Source organism: Microtus oregoni, unplaced genomic scaffold, assembly GCF_018167655.1.
Source record: "Microtus oregoni isolate MIOR12 unplaced genomic scaffold, Mior012 000022F_ref0000154, whole genome shotgun sequence".
NCBI lineage: Eukaryota > Metazoa > Chordata > Mammalia > Rodentia > Cricetidae > Microtus > Microtus oregoni.
The window spans coordinates 5,866,635-5,885,037 of record NW_024543081.1 but is presented as its reverse complement, the minus strand read 5'-3'; positions in this window follow the sequence as shown (position 1 = coordinate 5,885,037).

Below are 18,403 nucleotides of genomic sequence, written 5' to 3'. Positions count from 1 at the left end.
TTTGCTTTACACTATATTAAGATCTGATGGATGGTCTCATACAGATGACTTTCAGGAATGTCCTGTGTACACCTAGAGACAACAGCCTACAATTCTGTCATAAAGCATGGTATGGTCTAGATTCCCATTCATCCTGCCTGTCATGTTTTTCAATCTTTATAGAAAGATGTTTATGTTGATTGCACTTTTTCATATGTGCCAGACAAATATAACTTGTCCTCTCTGGTAAAATTTTGCTTGTGTTTTAACAAATAAAGCTTGCATGAAGATAAGAGCGTGGAACAAGCCACACTAGTTAACCATAGACACCAGGCAATGATGGCACACACCTTTAATCCCAGTGCTCGGGAGACAGAAGTAGATGGATCTCTGTGAGTTCAAGGCCACCTGGACTACGTCAGGTTGAATCAGTCTAAAGGAGAAACAAAACCAAGCAGTGGTGGCTCGCACCTTTAATCCCAGAACTAGTGGGGTGGAGACAGGAAGTGATAGGGCTGGGAAGAGAGAGGAATATAAGGCGGGAGGAGACAGGAGTTCAGGATTCAGTCTGAGGACTTGTAGAGACAGGATACCCCATTCGGTTTGAGGATTTCATAGAGATAAGAACTAGTAACTGGCTGTTCTGCTTCTCTGATCTTTCGTGTTTCACCCCCTAATATCTGACTCTGGGTTTTTATTAATAAGCTCAATTAGAATTCATGTTACAGTTCCCCAGTGGTGTTGACTTACAAAAGAGTTCTACAATAGCCCGGAATGGAGTATATTTATTTGGAGATAAACTCACAGGAAGTGTAGTGATCCACAGCCCTCTGCATGTGCTGGGAACTGGAACCGAATCCAGCAGCCGAGAGACCCATGCATGCTTTTTGTCTGCATTTATAGTACATGAGACCACACCCAACGTGGGCCGGCATCTTAAAGGCTATTGACTGGATGAGTTCCCATAGCACAATGGTTTTCTCTTTTTCACTGCAAAGTGGCTTTCCTTTTTTCTAGAACGTTAATTTTGTTTTTAATTTAATGCCACAAGAATGGCTTCTTTCTCTCACACATTTCCAGGATTCTATCCTTCCATTTGCTTTCAAGGTTCATTTTCTTTTGTAATAGGTATGGCTCCAGTATTTAACTTATGCCTACTTGTCAGAATTGGCTGAATTGAGTGTTTGCTGTGAACATACAACTTCATGGTAGCCAATTCTGTTTCCTATGTCTGAATGCTTTATTCACCCCCCCCCCCCCATTTCTTGCTTCCTCTGGAAAACAGATCTCTTCCCTGCCCTTAGGAAGAATCAGAACCAAGCCCAGAGGCATTATAGAAAGTGCTCACTGGAAACTGGAAGGTGAAGGTGGGGGCTTGAGAGGAGCAGTGACTTCAGCCGTGGGACCAGCCGCTCAAGGAAGGTCTCGATGGAGGGGCTCTGTGACCATCTCTTGTCTTCTCTCTTAGATCACTTGTATCTCTGTTGGCCCAAATCAACTGCATTAGGCTGGGGCTGAAAATGCAAGGGTGTATAAAATGTATTACTGGTATAGTTGTTTTTATTTATTTTCTTCGTCATGCTAATTCTGCATAATATATCCCTGCCCCTGTTTTTTATTTCATGAGACCTGAGCTGACAATGGCATTGGATCATTGTCACTGCCATCACCTTTGTCATTGATGAAAGAGCTATCACTTCACTTTTTACTTGGGGAATAGCTTAGCTGGATATAAAATTATTAGCGCTATTTTCATTCCACTAAAGTCTTTATGAATGCTGCTCTGCACTCTTTTGACACTGAAAGAGCCTACAGAAAATTCCAGTGATAATTCAGTATTGTCCTCTATATTAACTACATGTTTGGGGCAGTGGAATCCTGCAGTAATGTTTCTTTATCTCTCATTCTTAATAGCATCACTCTCCTTTATGGCTAACAATTTAAATTACATATATGTTATATAATTGCACTTATAAAATGTAATTACATATATATTATATATAAATATATATATCAGAATCTGTGTGCATATATCCATGTATACAAATATAAAGACATATAATCATATTTAGGAAACATTTTTTTTGGAACTATCACATGATTCTTACCTGCTTCCATTCCCTGATATGGTCTGAGCCGATCTTTCCCTGACTGTGTCTTGTCACCCACAGGATGTACCTAGCATAGCTTCCTCTTGTCAGGACTGCTGTACCTTTTCCCTTCTGTCACAACTAATTTCCATCTCTTTCGTTATTGCTTTCAGGGCCTCTGGCGTTTTGTTTCTTTAAGACCCCAATTTTCTGACTCATTATATCTTAAAAATAAAGCTAGTCTTTTTACTTTCGTGTGATGAGATGTCTCCCACTAATGTTTTTCAATCTGATCCCAGGTCAAATATATGGTTAATTTCCTTTTCTACATTATTTTCCTTTTTTCCTTCTTATCTCTCTCTATTTTTGTTTAGATGGGAAGAGATAGTTTCAAGCCAGATGTTCATAAAGACAGGTAGGAGAAGGGCCTAAAGTTAGTACTTAGCTATTGCTCAACTTTCTTTGGCTCCCAGTCCTGTGTGAGTCAGACTGTGTGTGAAAATGTGTGTTTGGGTGTTTCTGTGTATGTCTGTATGTGTCTGTTTGTCTCTTTCTGCATGCATGCATCTGTGTATGCACCCATGTGTCTATCTCTCTCTACATGTGCATGTGTCTATATACACATCTTTCTGTCTACGTGTCTGGGCAGCCCCACACATGGTATCTGGTGTGAATTCTCCCTGCACTCCACCTTCATACCTGTCATCGACACTTCCAGATTGGAGAGCCTTCCACAGCCCTTCTGGGTCCCTAACTGAGGACTAGCTGTCCTTGCTAAGGCATCAGACTTGCTTTTCTCACCCATCCTTCCTTCAGTGTGCGTGGTTTTAGGGAATCTATGACAATGTGCTATCCCATGCTATCCTCATGAACGGCAGCAGAGTGCAGTGCCTGCTGGGGGACACGTCATATTCCACCACCCTCCTTGGGACTGCAGGGAGCGCCTGGGTCTTGCTAATAGTGCCCTCTTTGTGTTTTGATTTTGTAAATATACCGAAGACCAAGTGTCAGTTCTGTCCAATCTTACAAGAGGCTGTGGTTTCCCCTTCTTTGCTCTTCGTTCCCTTTATGTCATCTCTCAGGGATGGAGGGAGTGAAATCCAACAGCAAACTTCACTTGGTGTGTGACCCTTGTTTCTGAGGCATGGTCTCAAGGAGCCCAGGAGTTATAGGTGTGAACCCAGGTTTTTCTTTCTACAGCTGCTATGGATAAGGAAGACAGATCATAGAATACATACACCCAGAGCCCTTTTTTTTTTTTCTGGAATTTGCCATTGCTCAATGTGTTAGAAGCAGAAGTCACCACAGAGAAAAAGTGATTAGGTCAAGGTTCTGGGCACTGGAATGCGGGTGATGAAGTGTTGATGCTTAGGAAGGAGTATTAAAATGTTGGGTGCTAAGCTGGGAAGGAGCTATGAGGTATGAGTGTGAGTACTTGGATGGATACTGAGCTGGGGAGTGGGTTATGATGGTAGTGTTGTGTTCACACATGGATGGTGGTGTGTGGATGCACGCATGCTGGGATTTCTGTAGGAGGCTAGGGTGGACACTGGGATCTATAGTCACTAAACTTATTCTGGTTTCCCTGTTGCTCTGGGTACAGCTCAATCCCCACAAATGCACTCCCAGCAGACAGCGAAGCCTTGGGGATATGTCTTTGTGGGAGGTACGTTCATCACCACGAGAGTCACGAGGGTGTGCCCTCAAAAAAAATGATAGACTCTTTTCGTTCCCCACTCTATGGCTTATGTCATGGCATTTGCTCCTGATAAGGGCTACCTGGATATGTTGTTTCTCACTTTCCACAGTGGCGCCAATGCAGGCAACCCTGCTTTTCAGTTTCCTAAACCGTGAGCTAAGCAATCTCTGCTTTCCTCGCCTCAGATATATTGTTGTTGGGACACGGCTTCCTTCATGATTAGCTTCAGGAAGTCCCAGAAACCATCCAGACTCACTAGGTTTCTCCATGCCAGAATAAGCAGTAAAAGCTGCAAGGCCCTCTCAGAAGCACAGAGCCAAAGGGCAAAGAAGACTCTGAGACCAGACCAGCTGCCCAGAAGAAATAGAAAACAGCCAAGCTACCTGGAAGAAGTTTAGAACAACAGAGTTACTTGGAAAGGACACTCTCTGATAGCTTGAGCTGCCTATGGGCTGCGCAGTGAGCTCCAGGTTCCCAGCTTTCCTGAACTGGCAGCCATGCAGGAGTGGGCTTTCTTTGAGTCATTGCTGCTCCCTTCAGTAACCCCTTACCCACACTCTCAATACAACTCATGGTTCACAAAAGCGGACTTTGGTGGTACCTATACTTGAACTGTTTGGGTGTCCCCATCTTGGGTGAGTAGGTGTGTGCGTTGCATCTCCCCAGGAAGCCTTGCCACACAACACATGTCATTGCTGCAGCATGAAGCTGACATTGCATCAACAGAGGGAGGAGAGGCCTGGGAGGAGAGGAGCTGGAGGCAGAGGGCTTGGAGGAGCTCCTGACCTAGCACAGTTGGGGTGCTATGGGCAGCAGGGATGCTATAGGGTCAAAGTGGACGTGGGCGTGAGATGAGCATAGTGATGGAATATGAAACCCTAGAGGACTTAAGATCGCTGAGAGCCCTGGCTGTCCCTGGGAGGGAGGAGGAGCCACTGTGGGATTTGCCAGGGCAGTGGTGTGTTCTGAATAAGAACCGCAGACACTTTTTGCTACTGTGGGGTCCTTGGCTGCTGGGGGAAACTAAGGCAAATTGGAGATATCCTTAATAGGATCAGGACAGTCAGGGGCTGTCAGTGCTGGTGCCCTCTCCAATGTCCAGGAATACTGACCTCTAGAAGAGTGCCTTGGCTCTTGTGACCAGTACCCAATGTCCTGGGAAAAGGAGCTCGTGGAGAAGTAATGGACAGGGCACTGCTCCCTACATTTGGAAGAAACGGGTTGTGGGGGTGATTAACCCACCCATTTCCATGCTAAGGTGCCCACTTACCCGTGGATGGTAGCTGATGTCAAGCCATAAAATGGACCATTTGCCTTTATTTTCCTGTAACCTTGGACATTGCAAAACTCTGAGCAACTTGCTTGAAATTTAACTGAACATCAGCAAAGTGCCCGGCTCGACGGGTTTCACTGACCCAAGCGAGAGTTTGGTTTGGTCTTGGCTCTGGCTCTTCCCACCCCTGAGTAGAGTCCTAACAGGGTGGAGCCCGGAGGGGCTGGTGCAATCCTGTCTGCAAGTTTCCTCTTTTGCTCCTAAGAAGCCAGAGATCTTGCTTTGCAAGGCTGTGATGGGGTGAAAAAACTTCGTATGCTTGTGTGTATGTATGTCCATATGTTTTCAAGTGCATGTGCATTGTGCACCTGTGTGTGAAGACCAGAGACAGGAATCAGGTGTCTTTCTCATTCACTCTCTACTTTCTATTCTTGAGATAGGGTCTCTCACTGTCATAATTAAGGTTACTATTGCTGTGGAGAAACACGTTGATTAAAGGCAACTTGGGGAGGAAACAGATTATCTGGTTTACACATTTACATCACTGTTTATCATTGAAGGAAGTCAGTACAGGAACTCAAGCAGGACAGGAACCTGGAGGCAGGAGCCGATGCAGAAGCCAAGGTAGGCTGCTGCTTACTGGCTTGCTCCTCATGGCTTGCTTAACCTACTTTCTTTTAGAACCCAGTGTTGGGAGCAGTGAGACCCCAGAGCCTGAATTTCTTGTAAACAACTTGTTTTCCCCTGATCTGAGTGCCTACAGCTGCTCTGAGCACGAGACCTTCAGGAGTTCCTGATGGCAGGAGAGTGGTTTCTGGTGTGTTTGGCTGGGGCGTGGCTATCTCTATATAATCTGCCCCTGAACACAATATAGAGAGCATTCTTGGGGCTTTGGTATCAGCATTTGAAGGTCTGCCTCTGCGTCTGTTTCCTCAACCACCAGCCCCTTGCCCAAAACTCACGAACTGGGATCTAGCGCACAGAATGCAGACAGGGAGGCGCGGTGCATGGCAATCCAGGACCACTAGTACAGAGGTGGTACCACCCACAATGGACTGAGACCTCCCATATCAATCACTAATTAAGAAAACTTTATTGAGGTTCCCTCCTCTCAGGTGACAATAGCATGTATCAAGTTGACATAAAACTAGCTACCATGCTCAGAGAACCTGGAATTTGCCAATTTGGCTAGAATGGCTGACCAGTGAGCCCCAAGAATCCCCCCATTTTCAGCTTTCAAGCGCTGCGGTTGCACGTGTACAATACTGCGCTTAGTTTAAACACTGGTGATGGGGACAGAAGTTAGGTCCTTGTGAGGGTGCAGCAAGCGCTTCACCAACTGAACCAGCTTTACAGCCATCAAAGTGCATTTTATTTCAACCAACGAAAGCAAACTATTTCCGAGGCCAGAGGTCCCAAGTCAGAGAGGAAAGTCTGCAGCAGTGTGGACCTGGACCAAGCAGCCTGTCCCTGAGACAGGTCTTCTGGCCTGCGGGGTGCTTCTTATCTCCATCCTGGAGAATAAGGTCTCACTAACCACATGGGCCTCAGTGACCAGCTGGCTGCAGAGACCAGGTTGGATCGAGTAATAATAATAATAATAATAATAATAATAATAATAATAATAATAACAGAAATATGAAGAACAGAAATAAGGGAATATAAATGCCAGACATTGTCTGATATTTGGGAGGCCACAGCAGGAACATTGCTTCAGCCCAGGAGTTTCATGCTGACATGAACTTCTCTACATAGAGAGTACTGGTCTCACAAACAGGAGGGGAAAGCAAATAGTTTTAAAAATATTTTTATATGTATGTTTTACCTTCATGTATGTCTGTGTTTTGCATGTGGTGTCTATGGAGACCAGAAGAAGGCATTGGATGCCCTGGAGCTGGAATTAGAGACTATAGTGAGCCATCATGTGGGTGCTGGGAAACCGAACCCAGACCCTTTGCAAGAACAACTGCTCTTAGCCGCTGAGCCATCTCTCGAATTCCTTAATCACTTTTTTTTTTTATGAAGCAGAAGTGGCTAATGGAGTGGCTGAGCTGCGAAGGCGGCTGCACCACAGCTGTGTTTGGGGAGCTGCTTCAGAAAGCATGGCAGACCACAAAATCACCAAACACAAGAGGGTGTGGGGTAAGAGGAACACTCTTCCATTGCTGGTGGGAGTGCAAGCTGGTACAGCCACTTTGGATATCAGTATAGTGATTTATCAGAAAATCAGAAAACAACCTATCTCAAGACCCAGCAATACCACTTTTGGGTATATAACCAAAGGATGCTCAATCATACCACAAGGGCATGTGCTCAACTATGTTCATAGCAGCATTGTTTGTCATAGCCAGAACCTGCAAACAACCTAAATGCCCTTGACCAAAGAATGGATAAGGAAAACGTGGTACATTACATGATGGAGTACTACACAGTGGAAAAAAATAATGACATCTTCAAATTTGCAGGCAAATCGATGGATCTAGAAAACATCATAATGAGTGAGGTAACCCAGACCCAGAAAGACAAATATAATATGTATTTACTCATAAGTGGCTTTTAGACATAAAGCAAAAAAAGTTATAATTCACAACCTCAGAGAATCTATACAATAAAAAAGTACCCTAAAAGAGACCTACGTGGATCTAATCCACATAGGAAATAGAAAAAGACAAGATCTCCTGAGTAAATTGGGAGCATGGGGATCATGCGAGAGGGTAGAAGGGGAGGAGGGAGGAAGGGAGAGGAGCAGAGAAAAAATATATAGCTCAATAAAAAAAGAAGAAGAAAGAAAAAACAAAAGTTTCCTTACAGTGAGCCCAGAGGTGCCAAGACAAGGCATCTACAGGGCTGGCTCCTCCAGAGTCCTCTCTCCTTTCCCTGGGTCTTCAAACGGGGTTGTTCCTCACTGTGACTGTGTCCTGGTCTCCTCTTTGCATAGAGTCATGGGTCCTACGTGATCATATCCAAGACTGTGACCTCACTTAGCTAGGTCACCTTTCATAGTGATTCTAGCTGCGGATGATCTATTTCAGGCCCCAGGAGCCAAGACTGGACACATGACTCTGGCTATACCATTATTCTATAGCAGCAGGCTCATGTCCGGGACACACATGCCTGTTGACTTGCACCCTTGGAGGTGTGAAGTGTGAGGAACATGGCTCTCACTGGCCCTCCCTGCCTCTAACCTGGGATTAGGTTCACGTGCCAAAGGCCGTGGGTCACTGAGGGAAGGCGTCGTAACTATCATGGTGATCCTCTCTAGGGCTGGACAGAGTCTGTGTTGATACGATTCAGGAGTCCAGGGTGGAGGCTCCATGTGACTGTGCCACCGGGCCTAGGGCCATGTGCCACCTGCTATTTGTTGTTGTTTTGTTATTTTTCCTAAAGTGGCTTTGATTTGAGGCAGCATCAGTCTTGGCAAATCTATAGCCAGTGCTGGATTCAGGCACTATTTTCATCCTGGGATGAGAGGCAGGGACCCAATCAAGCCCCTCATTACTCATGAGTCAAACCCAGTGAGGATCCAGGCTCACAGTCCCTGGGTAAGGGGGAGGAGGGGCTGAGATACACCCCTTCCACCCCCTTCTATTACTTTAGTTTAAAACACTTCAATCCTGGTCATTCCCTTATCCATGATGTTCTCCAAACAGTGCCGAAACCAAGTTCAGTTTGTCCTTGAATGCACATGTCAAAGTTTAAGCTATAAATCGGACACAGGAAATAACAACAGCAACCAATAATGAGGTAGACCAATTCAGATAATATCTTATAACGAAGGAGAATTAAAAGTGTGAATTATTTATTTATGCATCTTCCTCATTGCTCTTATCAGATGAAGGTTGGCTGCAATTGAAACCCGGGGAGAAAAGCCGTGGGCCAGAGAGGCCTGCATCAGAACCTGTGTATGAAAACTTATACAGAATCAAAACGCCCTGTGTAGCCGGTGGGAAGCCAGCCTGGCTTTCATAGGGAGTGGAGGCTGTGATCGGAGCCCTGGGAGATGAACAAATTATCTATTTGCATCTCATGGGGCAGGACCCTCACCTGCTGGCTTCCTGCTAGAACCTCAGAGCCTGGAATTTTCTAGCATGTGATAGATGCTCCATTGGTGCCTGGGCTGACTGAGTAGGTACCATGAACCCTGCTTATACTCCATGGTCTTCATATACCTTTCTAGCATTGAAACACTGCCCATAAGTGGAGGTCATCTTGTTGTTCTCTGGCGAGACCACAACTCCCAGCATCCCTCTGGACGCAAGCGCAGAACACATTTCCCAGAAGCCTTTGCATTCCCCGTTAAAAGCAAGGACCATCACGAGTTCGTCTTTTTCTCTTCTCCGCCTTCCCTACCGTGTCTGCATCCCCTTCCTGTTTGTTGCCCCTCCTCCATTAAAGTGCACCCACGTGGGACCGCCGCGTGTCTGTGTCTTTTTCTCGCATAACCGTCTTTACCCTCTAACCTGCAGCCAGACAGAAATTAAGAACAACACATCTCACTACTTAAAGTGGTGGGAAGGGCCCATCCCATGAGTCATTGTACTTACTGCTCTGTTACTGTGAGGACCCTGGTAAGCATGGTAACATCTTAGTCCTTCAACCTCACTTACTAATTTTGAGACGATAAACTCTTGGCAGTGGCATCACTGGGCGGAAAGGCATGAAAGACCTTGTGTTTTAAAACCAGCTGTATGCTGCCAATATCACCCTCCAATAAGAGGTACTCTGATTCACCCACCAGCCATACAGTGGGCAGGAGGGTGCCCACTCTTCAATTTGATGCCAAATTGGGGATTATAGTTCTTCTTAATCGTTGCCAGCTTATAAAACAGAAAAGATATCCATCTCTTTGTGGCTCTAATTTGCACGTCTTTGATACTATTGAGTTCTGACACCTCTTCATGCATACATCTGTTGGCCACTTATGCAAGTACACTTGAACATTTATAATGCTATTTTAAATGCCAAGTGATTTGCTGGAATCAGAGGTATATAGCCCAGGGGTCAAGGCCAGCTTAGAGAGAGAGGGTTCAGGCCATTGGTGGCTCTGTAGCCCACTTACCACCATGCCCCTAGTTACTGGGCCCTCTCCCTTTGTGTTGCAGGGTCAATCTCTCTCTCTCTCTCTCTCTCTCTCTCTCTCTCTCTCTCTCTCTCTCTCTCTCTGGGTTACAGGTCTCCAGGCACAGCAGAGTAGCCTGGCAAGGCTTTCACTCCCGGAAATTTGCATTTCAACAGGGAACTCTACTTCAGGCCAAAGAGAGCCAGCACAAAGGAAGTGAGAGTTTATCTCTGAAGCTTTTGAACTTTAATGCTAAATCAATAACCAGCAGCCCTGGTGGCAACAACCTAGCCAAGTGTGTTGAACTGTGCTCCCCAGCAGCAACTCCACTGGAGTGTGGGTTGGGGAAGTAGAAGAAGCTCTTGCCTGTCTCTGTACTGAGTGCTGAGTCCATGACACTTGGCAAGGAAATATCTCTGAAGTGCTCTTACCCCAGGCCTTAACTCTATCACCCCATGAAGGTGTGCGGGTTGAGGGGCAGGGCCAGCAGGACCATCCTGTCTAGTCCTTCACCTCTAAGCACCACTGATCTGTCACACTCTCCCTTCACGCCTTCTTCAAAGCTTAGTTTTCCGCACCGTCTGCAGCCATCTCCAAGGCCAGCTCCAGCCAAAGGCAACCCCTCTCCTCCCCTCCTCCAGCTACAAGCCAGCGTTCCACTTTACCTATTTTAATTTCTGATTAGTCACATAGAGTTCACTAAAGGGAAGAGAGAGGCTTTCATAAAATATGTAGCAGAATCTTGGATTATTAATTTCAAAGTTAAAAAAAAAAGTATCACTTTGGTGATGAAAGCATCTGATTGTAAAACTCCTCAACTATCTGAGGAGAGAGTTTATGATCCAAGGGAGGAGCCCAGGAAATGCCTGGTTCTTTGCTGATCCCTCTGCAGATCAGGAGCACACCAGATATCAAGTACTTGCTTGAGGCAAGCTGTGTGCCTGAGGTAGAGAGGCTGTTCTGGGAAGCCTCCAGATCAGAGAGACTGCCCTCGGATGGGAAGTGGAGTTCATTCAGGGTCTCCTCTGAGATGGCTGTAACCATGGAAGTGCCCATCTCCTCTCTGTAAAAGCAGGGGCCTCCCCTCTCTCCTGCCTCATTCTCTGCAAGTCCTGGCGTTTGGAAAACCTGCTGTGTCTGAGCCCCTTTAGAGAGTACCCTGAGGTTGTCACTTGTCCACGTGGTAAATACAGTGTGTTGACCCTCGGTGAAGCCTGGCCAAGGTACCCTAGGGTACTGCAGCCAAGTAGCCCAGCCTCCTCCAAAGCTTGAGTATGAACTGGGCTGGAACGTGCAATCCCATGGTCGTGGCAGCTCCTTTGTCTTGTGACACCTTGGACATATCACTTCTGTTTTCTTCCTGGCAAGTGAGGATTTTGACACCCAGTCAAAGCAGTGGGGAGTAGAAATCAAATTGAACGCCGAGCCTGGTCTGTGCCCAGAGAGAAGCCCCTTTGCCTTCCAGCCCAGAACCTCATGTACGTATGGGGCACAAGGAGAGTTATACCGGTGGAATGAATTCAGGTCCTCTGTGCATTTCCTGGAATTATGGGACTGGATACCCCCTCAACTAATGGACTTGAGTCTTCAGTCTGGTCCAAGGCCTGTCTTCCCTGCTATTCTGGTGATGGAAGGGACAAGAATGGCTTCACTGGACGTGGGTTCTGGTCCACTAGTTTGGTTTTCCTGACTCTGGAGCAAAGACTGAATCAGAAGGGAGCGGAACAACTCCCTCTCTTCCCTAAGGTCGGAGATATATGGGTCTATGGGCAAGGACTCAGGAAAGGCCAGTTTCTTTCTGATGCTCTCAGCCCCTCCTTCTGAACCAAAGACAGGTAAAAACTGGGATTTAGCCAGGCCAGGCTTCTCAGTGGCTGGGTCTCTGCTTTCCGGAGCAGGCGACAGCCCTTGTCAAACCACTAGTTGAGAAGTTCTGCCCAGGAGAAGGTGGAAATGAGAATATTCAGAGCTAAGAACTGACGAGCACAGGCTGGGCATTGTCTGGTTAATCACAGTGGGAGCTGTTCTAGCTAATCACTTATAAGCATAGGAGATACTGTCTTCCAGAACAAAAATGCTAGATATGGATTTTCCATAATTGCAAGTTGGCAGGTCTTGCCTCCTGCGTGTAGCTGAAGGTGAGCCATTTATAGCAGACTGACCCGGCAGCCAGGAGAGCATGGGGTCTTAGCCCCAAAGTGTTGCTCCCAAGGAGAGTCCATCTTCTGCCATCCTGCCTCAGTGGTTCACTTAACAGATAATGTAAATTAGCTGTTCTGAATAACTTCAAAGGCCTGATGGGAGGCCCAACGAGCACATTGAGGCAGGCCAGAGAAGATGATGGGTGTGGGGTGGGTACCGACAAGTCTGGAAGCAGTAGCCTGACCCTGAAGGTCCAGTCAAGAGAGAAGTAGAGTCAGACTCCATCTCCACCAGGCAGATCCCAACTCACACGATATGAAGCTGCTAGCTTCCCGCAGTCCTGGGGTCTGGAAACCTAAGAAGGGTCAGGCTGTACAAGGGAGTACCCTGTGGAAGGGCTGGATGGGGCAACAGATATTTCCAGCTCTGGCATAGACAGGAGGACTGGAGAACTCTCAGTCTCACAGTGACGGCCCTCCTTACCCTATAATATGAAGAAGCCACGTGAGGTGCTTGTTCATCCCCTTCAGACACTGACTGGGAAGGGAGCTGTGAGAAGCCGCCTGGAAAAAGCCCTCTTTCCTGGAAGGAGGTGGGGAGCCAGTGAAGGGGGATGGGCACAGCCTGGGGATGTGCAGACGCATTTTTTGAAGAGAAAAACCTGAGATTGGGAAGGTTTCTGCAAGCTTCTTCAGGACGGATGGTGGCTTTGGAGCTGAGATGGCAAGCTCCCTGAGAGGTATGTGACTTTGCATGGGCAGGGAGCAAGGCCCTCCGGTGTCCTCTGGTTATTTGGGTTTGGTGGCCCCACTCTGAACCTGCTGTGTTTGTTCCCTGCCCAACATTCCAGGCTGGGCACAGCTGGGGAATCGCTCAGTCCCTGGGCAAACTGCACAGCAGAGGATGGAGGTTTTGGAAGGCTGGAGCCGAGAGGCCAGAGGGACAGCCCAGGTCAAGACGGTAGCCACAGGGATAAATGTAAGGCTTGACAGACCATTGGCACATGGGCCATTGTCTTCGTTCTTAAAAAACAGTTAACTTTTTGGACAGTTTTAGAGTCACAAAACTCTGGAAAGACAGTGCAGAGAATTCTCCACACCGTTTCCCTGCCTGGTTATGGTTGACTGGGCAAGGCTGCTGTGTGGCACTCACCCAACTGCCCAACTCTTCTCAGATTCCCTTGGTCTGTATCTCTGTTCAAGGATCTGAGGACATTCAATGGTCATGTCACCTTTCGGTCTTCCTGGCTGAGGTAGTTGCTTAGACTTCTCATCTGAAACCATCTTGGATGTTCTGAGGGGTCCTGCTCACTACATTGTGGGCCTCCCATGAGCGGGATTCACATGGCGTTTCTTGGTAGATTATGCTGTATTTTGGAACAAAACTGTGTTTCTACCATACCGTGTCCAGAATAAAAATTCATCCTGAGGTGGTGCAGGGATGGGGATCCTGCTCACCTCTTGGGGGTGAGGTCACCCAGCATTCCTTCTCTGTAGTCTTTGTACTGGAGTGACAGTGTGTGGCCCATGCTTTAAGGCTGAGACAGCACTCCCCTTCACCTGAGGTGAATGTGGTAAGTACAAAAATCACCTGGCAAATGCTCTGTATAGATCTATTTCCCATATGCATTTTTTCTGGTATTTAGTCACACCAACTCTGACTCATGTATTTTTTTTAATGCTTTTAACTATTTCTATATGAAATTTATCCCACAGTTCAAATAATTCTAGTTCTGGCATTAGATTCTCTCTTAGTTGCTTCCTCTTTCACATACTCTCCTTATTATGTGTGTGCATGTGTGTGTTTCCACACAGTGTACATGTGTGTATGTGTGTATATGTGTATGTATTTCCACGAATGTGTGCATGTGTGCGTGTGTGTGTATGTGTGTGCCTGTGTGTATGTGTGTTTTCATGTATGTGTACGTACATGTGTGCACACTGTAAAAGTGTGCATATGTGTTCCTTTAACAGGAGGAAACTGTCACTCAAGAGAGTCTGGAGGACCTTGTGTAAGTGAAATAAAGCATGCAGAGAAAGGCAAACCCTGCACATTCTGCTGAGATACAGAAGCCGAGACAGTCAAGCTCACAGAGATGACAGTGGGATGAGGTTATGGTGGCTGGGCTCATGGAGGGGAGATAACAGTCAGAGGGGGTTTGCTGCTTCCAATAGGAGGAGTAACTGTATTGGAGCTGACAGACGAGAAAACCCGATTGCCTCAGTCTTCCACTGTGTGTGCTATACTGAATAGATATATCTCTTCCACTGTGTGTGTTATACTGCATAGATATATCTCTTCCACTGTGTGTGTTATACTGCATAGATATATTTCTTCCACTGTGTGTGTTATACTGCATAGATATATCTCTTCCACTGTGTGTGTGTTATACTGCACAGATATATTTCTTCCACTGTGTGTGTTATACTGCATAGATATATCTCTTCCACTGTGTGTGTTATACTGCATAGATATATTTCTTCCACTGTGTATGTTATACTGCATAGATATATCTCTTCCACTGTGTGTGTGTTATACTGCACAGATATATTTCTTCCACTGTGTGTGTTATACTGCATAGATATATCTCTTCCACTGTGTGTGTGTGTTATACTGCATAGATATATCTCTTCCACTGTGTGTGTTATACTGCATAGATATATTTCTTCCACTGTGTGTGTTATACTGCATAGATATGTCTCTTCCACGGTGTGTATTAAACTGCATAGATATATCTCTTCCACTGTGTGTGTGTGTTATACTGCATAGATATATCTCTTCCACTGTGTGCATTAAACTGCATAGATATATCTCTTCCACTCTGTGTGTTATACTGCATAGATATATCTACAATAACTTGCTATATTCAAAACATAGATGAACAGCTATATTAACTTTGGATTTTTGTGCTGTAGAGTTATGTGCATTTTACTGAATACCCAGTATGTTGCAACCGACCACAGTAGCTCACAGAGTAGCTAGGAAATCCTGTTTTATCCATTCAGCTCTCCTCCCTTCCCATCAAGCCCCTGGTGACTATACCTGACTGGAACCTAACTCAGTTGGGAGTTACACCCGTGGGCCTCTCTGTGGGGATGTTTCCAGAAAGGATTAGCTGAAAAAGAAACCCTCACTCGGTTGGCACAGATATAAGGAGATGCTAGAAAGAAGCAGTACTGCCTGCCTCTCTGCTTCTTTCCTGCTGGGGAGGGCATCCACTCTGCTGCTGCGACTGTTGCTGCCATCAGAGCCAACATCCTTTGCCTTCCAACATGGACTGGAGACCACCACTGCTCCAGGAGTTCCCTCAGTCCTTCAGTGCATCACAGAGACCACGTTAGGCATTCAGCCTGGGGGCTGAACCGCTACTGAGTTTTCATTTTCACGCTCAGTCAATGAGAGTCCCATGGCTCAGCATCCCTCGGCTGCACTTAAGGGCTATCACCTTGTAATTTAGTTGGACTGACACCCCCTTCACATTTACTGGCGCTCAGCCTCCCCCTGCTCCGCATGCTCATTCGCCACCCATGTGTCTTTCAGGCACAGGCCCTCTTCCACTCTCTCACTCATATTTTAACTCTCTTGTTGAAGTTCAAGGGCTTTTTCTATATTTTAGGAGCAAATTCTTTCTCAAATAGACATTCTGCACGCAGCTCTGCCTGTGCTGAGGCTCATCCTGCTGTTGTTCATCAGGATTTCTGCAGATGTTTTCATCTGAGTGTCCTCTGACCCACCCTTTCTTTCAGGGACCTCACCAGTGTCTCTTGACTTAAAATTCATCACAGATACAAAGCAATCAAGGTTTTCCTCTCATGGCTTTCTTCTAGTAGTTTCATGGTTTTGCATCTTGGTTTGATTTGAGAGGTATGATAAACACAAGTTGGGCCATGTGACAAGTAAGAATTTGTGTGTCTCAGTTCTGCTGGTCTCACAAGGGAGACAGGACTGCTACTCTGTTCCCCAGAAAAACCTGCTTGTGAGGATCATATGACTTCTTTTGGACACATTTTAAGAGTAAATCCTGCATCTTTTGTGATATTTCATTAATTAATTAATTTCCCAAGGCAGGGTTTCTCTGTGTAGCCCTGGTTGTCTTCAAACTCACTCTGTAGACTAGGCTGGCCTTGAACTCTCTGCCTCTGCTTCCTAGGTGCTGGGATTAAAGACATGCACCAGCACAAAATTTTTGTTCATATTAGACCTATTCCCTTTACATGATTGAAAAAAAATAATAATTCAAATTAAGATTTTTCTTACTGTGCTAAATTTAATAATTTCATTTCCAAGGAATTTTTATTGTTCTCCGGACTGTTAAATTAGCATAATACTCATCAATAGGTGTTCATTTTCATTTTAAACAATATATATGAGTGTATGTCCATATGTGATTATGTATACATTGCTGCTGGTGGTGCCTGTAGAGACCAGAAGGGAGCCTTGGATTCTCTGGGGCTAGAGCTAAGGCTGTTGTGGGCCACCATATATGGGTGCTGGGAATAGAACTTGGGTCCCTGGAAGAGCAGTACATGCTCCTAACTGCTGATCTATCTCTCCTGTCTCAGTGTGTCTTTTTGGTTTTGTGTCTGAGACAGGTTTTTATTGCTCAGACTGCCTGAAATTCAGGATTATGTAGCTCAGGCTTGCCTGGACCCTGGGACCACCTTCAGGGTTCTAGCACCATTTTTATCATCCATTTAATGTAACTGAAAATATCCCAGGGCTCAAAGAGAGCTCTGAGCTGTCCTTAATCCCAGGAAAGGATGAAAGTTCCTGAGTTGAGTGCCTTTCTCTGTTTCACCTGCCAAAGTCATTGATATTTCATCTCCCTTCTCAGACTTCCGGGGCAAAGCTATCTGGAGTCTTTCTCACTGACTCACCACAGCGGGAGGCAGGGGACAAGCTGGGCAGGGCCCTTGCTGACAACTTTGATGCCCTAGCTGAGGCCCTCTATATGCTCTGGCCACACAAGCCTCTGGCTTGAGGCTGGTGGAGTGTGATTCTAGTGCACCATTTGCGGGTCCTGAAGATTCATCGCGTGCTCACTCTCAGGGAGCACATTCTGGACTAGAAAACATGGCTCTCAGGATGAGGAGGCAGCATGCCCAGGAGTATCCCACAGAGGAAGACTAGGGCAAATGGATGGAGCGTGCCCTGGCCCCCTGGATCTTCTCCTCTTTGTGCAACACGGGCAAAGACACCCTGGGCTTTTGTAGTGCCCCAATGCCATCAGAATCACCACAGCTCTTCTGAGCAATGCAAGCCCCTGGTCTGAATGCCAGACTCAGGCTCAGACTCCAGAGAAAGCGGCAGGGAGGGGACGTGCTTCTGATGGAGCTTCTAAGTGTTCTTGGCAGCTGGAACCCCTGAGAGAGTTTGCAGAGTCTGGCATAAGATGCTGCATTTTGTATTTTATTAATTTATTTTAATTGGTTTGTTTCTTTAATTCTACTTATTGCCCATTTTGTCATGATCACCTAAATATCTATCATCTACCTATAATCTATTTACATATTATCTATCATCTGTGTGTATATCTATTATCTCTGTTATCTATCAATCATTTATCTACCACCTTTTATCTATCATTAATCAACTATTTATTCATGTATCAATGAATAAATTTTATCATCTATCTCTTTGTAGATCTCTTCATATACCATTTACCATCTACTATCTATCTATCTATCTTCTAACTGCATATTTATCTTCTATCTCCAGCTATCCATCCATATTCATCTATCTTTATCTGTCTTGCTTCTTTATTTATCTGCTTCAGAAGGTCCTCACTGTCATCCTGGCATGTGTTCCAATGTCCTGTTACCTAGAGGCTGATGGTATAAGAATGAATGGATAGCAACGGTCATGCGGGTGGTTGCAGTTACTTTCTGTGGGCTTCATGGCTGTGTGTTCTGCACACTCACTGCACCCAGGGCTTATGATCTAAGAAGGGGCAATGGGTTTCTTTGCATTTCTGAGAATTTGATCCTTCAAAGAGAGCATCCTACACAATAGTGTGATCTGTTCACTGGGTGCCCTTCTGCCATCTTCAGAGAAGTTGTGGTTGCCATAAAAGGCACAGTACAATGGCTCATGAATATAATCCCAGAACTTAGAAGGCGAAGGCAGAAGGATTGCCATGAGTTTGAAGCCAGCCTGGGCTA